Source organism: Centruroides sculpturatus, unplaced genomic scaffold (assembly GCF_000671375.1).
Source record: "Centruroides sculpturatus isolate CEXI.00-Female unplaced genomic scaffold, Cexi_2.0 scaffold383, whole genome shotgun sequence".
Lineage (NCBI taxonomy): Eukaryota > Metazoa > Arthropoda > Arachnida > Scorpiones > Buthidae > Centruroides > Centruroides sculpturatus.
The window spans coordinates 48,446-57,967 of NW_019384849.1; the positions used below are offsets into that span (position 1 = coordinate 48,446).

The following is a 9,522-nucleotide window of genomic DNA, read 5'->3' on the forward strand; positions in this document are numbered from 1 at the left end:
CCCTATAACACTGTTGATAATTCCGTTTTATATGAATTCCATGTTGTACGAGTCACTTAGATTTTACAAATACGTATGCCGGGCTGTGAACGGCTCACGTATTTGTAAAATCTAAGTGACTCGTACAACATGGAATTCATATAAAACGGAATTATTAACAGTGTTATAGGGGGGTCGACTTGTATACGGGATCTGGCTATCCTTGTAGTTTAAAGTCCTTGGAGAGAGAGTTTAAAAAATCATATACCGGTATTAAATAAAATATGTCCTTTATTATTTATGTTACAGATTTATCGCGCAATTATTTATAATTTACAGAATAAATTACTATTTAAAGAATTTTTATCGTTTCTGATCTTCTGCAATCAACATATTTACGGATTTCTAATACTGTAAATTATTTTTCTTTTTATAAATATTTATTAGGTGGCGCTGGTGCACTCCCGTTGCGCGGAACAACGTGGGTGCTTATCGTTTCTAAACAGCGTATATATAAACATCAAGAACCGCTATGAGGATCTTTTGGAAAATAGTAAAACAGGCAATGGACTCGGGTACCTCTGCCGATAAACGTAGTCTTTCTACGATAACAAAGCTAACTTACGAGGTATTTATAATTTTATTTAATAAATAAACACTTTAAGAAGTAATAGCAATAATTTAAAATTATAACCGGAATATTCAGGATGCCGTGTACGCTCTAAACGGACTTCAGAGTAACGCAGCAGTTTTGGAAAAGGCGCGAAAAGAGAGAAGTGTCAACGCCTATAAAAATCTCAAAAACACAGAAAAGTTTCTTAAAAAACTTTACGTAACGGTGAGTAAAAATTGATCAAGTTTTTTAAATAATTACCAAAAACTTAGTTTAATTTTTATTTTTCTATCTCTGTTATACATAACAGGAAAAGTATGGCGATCGGTAAAAAAATGACCATCCCCAAGAGTTTTACATTTTTGGACTCGAGACCTTGAAACGTCGAGAAATGCAAAAAAATTCGAGTTTATTTTTTTTATGTATGGATGTGTGTGTGGGGGGAGGCACGATTTTGTTCACACACTTCAAAGCTTAATAACTCCCGTGTCTTTTGTCGAAAATTTCTGAAATTTTGCATGAAGGTTTGAGTGTTAGAGGGATTCTTAATGAACTTCATCTCTACCATCCATATTAAGCTTTGCCAATTTTTAATAATTAATAATATAAAAACATGTTTTAAAACAAAATCTCATAACATATGGCGCTGCAACAATTTTTAATTCTTGCCGGAAAAGTTAAACAATTCGTTGCTGGATTTTTTTAAGTATGACATTAAAAACGTGAGTTACAACAGTAAAAGAGTATTTCTGAAAAAATAATGCTATCAAAATTGAAGTGGAAGTAAACTACTTAATTCATATCCATTAAGAAAAACTATTTCCAAAGCGTATCCGTAAAAAGTATTAAGACCAAAATAAATAACATAATATATGAGTTACGATTTCTACGACTTTTTTAAGAATAAAAAACATATTAAGTAATAATGTTTCGTCTGAAAAACAATTGTATTAATGGTAAGTTGTATGAATTCATAAAATTTTATAATCATCGATATTAGAAATTATTCTGAATGCAGTATATATTTCTTGCTTTTTCAATAATCTAGTTTTATTTAATTTGCTATATTTACTATAATTCCAACAGTCCATTGTTTTCTCAGCTGTCTGTACATCGACAGCTGAGAAATGGCTTCCATCGTGTCAAAAGTTAAAAAATTCGAAATTACGATACAAAAATATTATTTTTTAAAGTTTGATGGAGATTTTTATATTTGTTTTTTTTTAATATTAATTTAAATTTTTCGCTTATTCCTTTCTGCCGAGAGTAGACGTAGTGTTGCTTCTTTTTAAAAGTTAGGAATTATTCAAATATTCTTTTATTATCCTTCGTAATGGCTATTGTCAGGGCCGTCGAGAAGGGAGAGGAACTGGAGACTTTCCGACCTGTAGTGGTTCCTATGCTTATAAAATTAAATAATGTTATTTTTACTAACAGAAAATGAAGTCTTTAAGATGGCTTTTTATTAATAAATAAACAGTCTATGCCTTTCATTTGTTCAAAAAATAATGGCAAAAGGAGTCCGCTAAGAGGCAAAGTCTCCCGTGACCTGGAGGTACGATGTCTCTTCTGTGCCTAACAGGTACAGGGATTGCTTTTTCCTTCTGGCTCCGCTTCAGTTCTGTCGCTATACGGCAAAGTCGCGCGATGTTCTAGTGATACAAGTATTAATTTATTTTTATGCATATTCAGAATAATATAAAATAGTATGATTATTGCATACCATACAATTTTTTGTGCCATTTTGAGGCAGACATCTCCAACCTGATTCGTGACTTTCTGCTTTTATATGCCACGAATTTTAACAAACTTGCGTGACTGTATACATTATTAGGCTGCAATTTGAAAAAAAATCAATTCAAAAATTTTTTCCTGAAAGGTGTTAGATGACCGACACAACTCTATCGTTAAAGGAAAAGTATGATTTACAGGGCTAATTTGAGGTGGAGAGCATATATTTTAAATTAAAAATATGATTAAAAATTGCAGCCCGGCATTGTGACGATGTCAATAAATAATTGCTCGTTTAACATATCAGTATTTCGCTTAAAAGTTTTCTTTAAATTAATATTCATAAAAACTGGTGCCTTGTTTACGTTTATTTGTGCATTCTTATTAATTAGTTGATAACTTATTTCTAACGATTTACATTAATAAATTGGCGACAAGCTAATTTATTTATCACATTTAGTGATAAATTTATTTATCATTTATTTATCACATTTAGTTAGTAAGCCATTCTATAATGGACAATGCAAAAAACAAAGCCGACATTAAAAAATTGTTAAAAATTTAAGAAATAAGTACAGTGAAACCCCGTTTATCCGGCTCAAACGGGACAGGGTCCAATCCGGAAAATTCGTTAACGACATAAATAACAGTTTAGATTTACTGTACAGTACAGTACTTGCACATTATATATACTTTTACAACAATATTAACAGTATTGAGCAAAAGACATCTACATACAGTATCAGTTCGTTGTTTTCTATCAGCGGGTACAGTACGCGCACATAAGTTTTCTGACTATTTGTGTAAGGTAGAATTTCTCTTTATTGTCTTTTTCAAGATCAATCTGTAATATGGCTCAGTTCTTCGTAGGGAAACCAAAGGACTAATTTGAACCGAAGCAATTGTGAAATACTATATTGTATTTATTTTTGTTACCAGATCCTCGTTTATAAAGTCGCAGTTGTTCAAAATTGGCATTGGGCCAAGGGAAAACAGTATTACAGTTGCAACATTATACTCAGGCAAGAATGTAGGCTAGTACTTACAAGTTAGTACTTTGATTTTTTCGCGTATATAGGTTTTTCGTATGTCTATCTTTCTTATTCCTGATAAACCGGAAATCCGGATAATCGGAGTTCCACTGAATTACTAAATGTTTTATTAGAATCGTAATCAAAATTTGAGGCTAATTTTATCTTAATTTTTAAGGGTGATCGATACTTCTGTTGGTAGAAAGCTTTTAGTGAAAATAATTAATGACAAAAACATATGAAAATTTGATTATATGGGCGTAAATAATTTCCAAGAATTAAGGTAAAAGAGTTAATTCAATTAATCCGTATTAATATTAGTATGATTGTTTTTTACTTATATTTGTTTTAATATAAACCAAATTAGATAACTTTATATGAATAATTAAATCATTTTATATTTTTATTATGCTGTATTTTTTAAAGAAATTTCATTACGCATTATTTCGTGTAAAAGAAATTTAAACCTTAGAATCCATGTTATTGTTATTTCATTTTAATGTATCGAAAAATTCATAATTATTTTTAAGAGATAAAAAAATATATATGTAATAAAATTCACTATCTAAAACGAAGAAATTGAAAGGCCATTTAATATATTTAATTTGCGAACAATAATTCATTTCTATTAAATGTTAGGCATTTAAACATTAAAAAGGATTAATAAATTTTTGTAAGATTTAATTGGAAAATTTAGCAGAATAAACGAAACAAAACATAAAATTTCTAAAGTCATCAATTGTTTAAGATAAACATTTTACGTTTTATACGTTTGAAATAAACGTTTTAGTAAAATATTCCTTTCTTCCCTAATAGTTTAGGAATGAAACTTTCCACGAGCTATATTGATCAGCGCTTGTCTACTCCTAGCGATAGTATGTCTGGAAATTGTTATACTTCGTTATAATTTTTTTTATACGTGCAGGAGGTTTGAAATTTATACATACAAATTGAATGGATTATACCATTTTATTTGTACTATATCTGAGATGGGAAGGCCACATCCTAATTCAGAGGGAAACTTCTAACAAGTAAGACTGTTGCAGAATTGTACTGGTACATATGCACCGATAATAAATACTGTACAAATTGTACTTATACAGATGTCTTTATTGAAAAAGAGAACGGAAAACATTTAATTTTACTGTTATAAACCTTATCGTTTTATATTTCACCAGGTCGCAGAGTTTCATCCCCGTGCTAAATAAAACATAATATAGTTTCAGTAAATCGCAAATTTGAAAATTTTTATCGTCATACAGTATATAGTTCAGTAAACTTCAATATGAGCATAGTTCTTTCCATTAACTCATTTTCATCCAAATGATATTTACGTGTTTATAGAATCGCTAAAGCAGTTTTATAGGAAGTTATGCGAAAATTGTACGATTATCTTGTAAAATATAGAATATAACATGTAGATCTGATTAGATTTCTTCAGATCACTACTTTCGATAACTTTGTTTTATATCTTACAAATAAAATTTTCAAGGGCACATTGAAAGCATTTCTTTTTAGATATCGAAATCAACATTGTTCAAATAGCCTACGTCAATTTGGTAGTCACAGTGAATTTTCCAGTATTTAAAAATTACTATAATAGTAATTCTTATAACGTAATGATATATGAATTATGTTTGTAATATGTATGTTTGTTTTAAAGAGCACGTGTTACTTACTGTACATGTAATACCGGAATCTGAAAAAAGAAAACTGCAATGAACTGTACGTTATCAAATTAATAACTCAAGTAAAACTAAAACTACATAAAAGTTGAGGTAAATATATTTCAATTTATTGGTATTAAAATATAAATGTAATTAAATTTATGGATTATTTGATTATTTTTCGCTTTATGCGAAAGAAGTTTAAATAATAGAGAATATATGTACATCTACACCTGTAAAAATTAATTAATTCGAATATTGTCATATTTTTTTTTTATTTTAAAACGAATATGATAGTATTCGAAACGTTTAAAAAATTTTGTATTTTACGAATAATACTGGTCTATATTAGGGATGGCGAACCTTTTTGAATCCTTTGAATTAAGGAGGCCTGTGCTATATAGAAAGCACAGGCCTCCTTATCTTTAAAAATGTTTATGCATGAGGTACTTTGACTTCGAAAAACAATATTCATGAAAATGAAACGAATATACTTTAATTAGACTAAATGTAAAGAAGCTGAATGAAAAAAGAATGATAGGATGATTTGTCCCTATGTGCCAGTTTTGGTACGTGTATCATAGGTTCGCCCCCGACCTGTATAAATAAAGTTTAAAAGTTAAATTAGCCTAATTTATATATATTAAATTTTTCAGATGTANAAGTTCAAAAAATAAAACTTTGGAAATTACTTATACAAATCTGTTTCCTGTTTGTTTTTATTTTATAATTGAGAAAAGCATTTGGATTGAATTCACAATTGGGAAACTTTCATAAGAATTTAAATTTCAATATAATTCTAAATTTATACATGTATTTTGTAGTACAAATACAATCATACAATATATGCAGGTTAAATAGAAAAAAGTCCCATTTATCTTATAGAGGATGTCCACAATTTATTCATCTGATTAAAAAGAAACTCAATACAGTAGAGAAAAACTATAACAGATATCTGAAAATAGTTAACTACACATTGTTAATTCAAAAACTTTTTTCAAAACCTTTGAGATCATGATGGCTTATTAGTAAACTTCCATATGTGTTTCCTTTGTTGCACTTGGAATAAGAAGTCTTTACTCCATTTGTATCCAGATATTTATTAATACCTCTGGACAATTCTATCTATAATTTTTCCATGCTAATTGTCTTCTTTTGTATATACTTTGTGCTTTATGAGCTTCTCAGAAAGAAATCAAGATGGAAATCAGAGAAACTTGATGACCATGCAATTGGTCTATCTTGACCAATCCAACAGATCCATCAAGAATTTCAGGAATTTCTACTCAAGGAGATACTATGCCAAGTGGGAGTTACAACTTTTTGAGTTAAAAAATCAATTTATAGTTAACTGTTTTTAGGTATTTCTTATACTTTTTTCTCTATTGAGTTTCTTAATCAGGTGAATAAATTACAGACACCCTGTGGAATAAATATTCCTTACATAAATATGCTATTATGTTTCATATTTTAAACAAGGAACTTAATATTGGATTAGTATTCTCATTGTGGATAGGAAGTAAAATGACACTTTTGGATAGTGCATAAAGAACTTTTTAATTGTATGGACATTTTTAAGAATTGCAGAGCAGCCTAAAAATCAGTTGTTAGTTTCAAGTATTATATCTCTAACTGCATATTAATTAATAAACTCCACCATACCTTTAAAATGCGATTTAAACGTTCGATAACTGTTTAAAATAGACTGCATTTTAAAGGTATGGTGGAGTTTATTAGTTTCAAGTGCTCCCATTTTAACTTTATGTTTTAAAAAAGTCTAATTGTTGAAATAAACAATAAAAATGTTAAAAATCTGTTCATTTACATTAATATATGAACTAGTACATGTGTAATAAATACAAATTTTTAGAAAATATAAGAGAATTTTCTGCATTTATATTTACATTTAAATAATGTTATTTCTAAATTCTGTATTCAGAATAGTTTTTAATGTCAAATTAGTTAATTCTCATTAATTTGTTAAGTAATTCTTATAATAACTATTAGGTAAATTTAGTCAAACCCTATTAATACAGTCAAAGAGACTTTATTAAAACCTTAAACCTTAATTGGCACTTAGTATTAACTGAATTCATTAATATTAAAATGCCTATCCTCCCTTGTCTGAGGGTCCACAAATCTAATTTGCATTAATACAGACTTTGCATAAACCAATAACATAATAATAGGATTTGACTGTATTCAGGTACTTGAGCTTTAGTGTCCTGAATTGTACATTCAGGACACTAATTCTCATTAAAAACATGAATGTAGACTATCCATATGGCATCTTCACTTGTCTTTTTTATACACCAGGAATTAATCCAAAATACTCTGAAGTCTGACCTTTTATTTGAGGCTAAGACCTCAGCAAATTATGTAAAAGACAAAATATAAAATGTATGTATTTATTCATAATAATATCCAATCACCAATGGATATTTTGTCTTTTACATAATTTACTAAGGCATAGCTTCAGATAAAAGCTTGAATCTCAGCATGTTTTAGATTAGTTTCTAGTGTGAAAAAGATGCCATTTGGATAGTCTACATTTGTGTTTTTAATACAGTAGAGTCCCGCTAGTCTTAACACCATTAATCCAAACACATTTTGGTCAGCGGAGAAAAAGTTTTTTAGCTTGCAAAATATATGTTTTTTGTATTTTCCAGTTAATAGTACAAAAACATTTAAAATTCCACAAAAAATTGTATTTTATTGTAGTACTGTGTTAATACTGTACAAAATTAATAAATCAGTGTTTGACATGGCCTATTAAAATGGCAGATCTATACAGTACTTACACACAAAAACAGGAACAAAAGTCATTTTTCAGAAATAACAAAGCCTCTTAGTTTCTTTTGACGTAACGATGAAAGGTGGTTAGAAGATGCTATGTTTCAAACATGTCAACAAAAGTCAAACATGCAGTCTGCGGGTGAAGCGCTGGGATGATGTTCTTAAAGCAATACGTTACAATACGTGTTTTTGTTAACTGTTTACACCCTCTATTGAGTACAAGTCAGATGAAATAAAGAGTGGGGTGCTTATGTCATTGATGGTGTTGGATCTATATAAGCCAGACCTGTTTTACTGCTTGCTTCTGCATTTTTTCAATTATTCAGCTAATTCAAAAGTTGCTAATCCAAACAGGGCTCGGTCCCAATTAGTTTGGACTAGCGGGACACTACTGTATTAGGTAAATAATTTGGATAAATTAATGTATGTTTTGATTAGTATTTTCAGTAATTACCACTTTTATTTTATTCTTTGTTTATATTAAAATTTTGACAACAGCAAAAGTATTATTAAGGCTTAAAAACTGGAACATAGAGTAATTAATTTAATTTCCATTATCTCATTTTACTTTTTTAAAAATATTTTTATATCAATTTTGTCATTCTGTAGAGAAGTTTTTATAAAAATAGTTTTAATGTTACAATTATATTAAAATTATTATTACAATGAAATTTATGTATTTTTAACAGATATAATGAGCCAAGAGTTTGAAACCATAAATATTATGGAATTACAATAATTGAAAATGGTTGTGAAAGTTTTTAATTCAACATGTGTACAGATTATTCTTTGAGGTTTAGTAACAACTGTCTGATTGAACAAATATAATGTAAATTTATTTTATATATGGAAATTTTTCCAGAGAAATTTTCTTTTAACATAGTATTCTTTTATAGGATGTCAACAATTTTTATTGTCTGTGATGTTTTTAAATTTTTAGTTTCTTTTTGAAAAGAATGACTTTAAATAAAAGTCATTAAATAAATTCTAGAAAATAGTTTTAAAACAATCAACGAATACTTTATAAAATTACTTGAATAGATAAATTATGTAATTTTCAAAATTTGAAGCTTAAAGGTAAACTTTAATAAAAATGGAATCAAAAGGGTTGAAATAAATTTATAATTTTTTAATGAACAATAATAAAAAATAAATTAAAGAAAGTAATATTTTTTTCTTAAATGTTGGACCATTTTTTCATGCTGTTCAAAATTAAAGTTAGAATTCAAAATATAATTGATTTCATTGGTTTTTCAAATTAAAGTATACATAAGAATTAAGAATAGAAAAGAAAAGTTTCTAAAATTGAAATCTTTTGTTCTTTGAGATTAAAATATTACTTTAAAAACATTATAGATAATAAAACTATTTGATGTATAAAGTGAGTTTTATATTTTTAATATTTAGTTCAATAAATGGCAAAAAAAAATATTTTTTATGTCAAGATGATAAATTGTTTTTAATTAGAAACAAATAATCAAGGTTTGTTTTTCAATAAAATATAGTTAAAGATTAACTATATATTACGTTTTATTTTTTCCAGTGCTAAATTTTATTAATTAGAAAAAATAATCTGGAAAAATTTCAATTATGTTATTTTTTGCATAATATTTTTCAAATTATTTTATATAATTTGTTCATTAACAAAGTAAACTGGATTAAAATTACTGTAAAATATATAATGTTTAATGTAATATTCCTATAA

At 27.7% G+C, this 9,522-nt stretch overlaps 2 long non-coding RNA genes across 2 annotated transcripts; both read left to right on the forward strand.

Annotated features, from left to right (window-relative positions):
* The first annotated feature begins 447 nt into the window (after positions 1-447).
* Positions 448-744, forward strand: LOC111630445. The gene is made up of 2 exons (XR_002757527.1): positions 448-607; positions 686-744. It is a non-coding gene; the product is annotated as an uncharacterized LOC111630445 (long non-coding RNA).
* Positions 745-2,685: 1,941 nt separating this feature from the next.
* LOC111630446 lies at positions 2,686-5,132 on the forward strand. Its single transcript, XR_002757528.1, has 3 exons — positions 2,686-3,371; positions 3,533-3,637; positions 5,018-5,132. It is a non-coding gene; the product is annotated as an uncharacterized LOC111630446 (long non-coding RNA).
* The last annotated feature ends 4,390 nt before the right edge of the window (positions 5,133-9,522 follow it).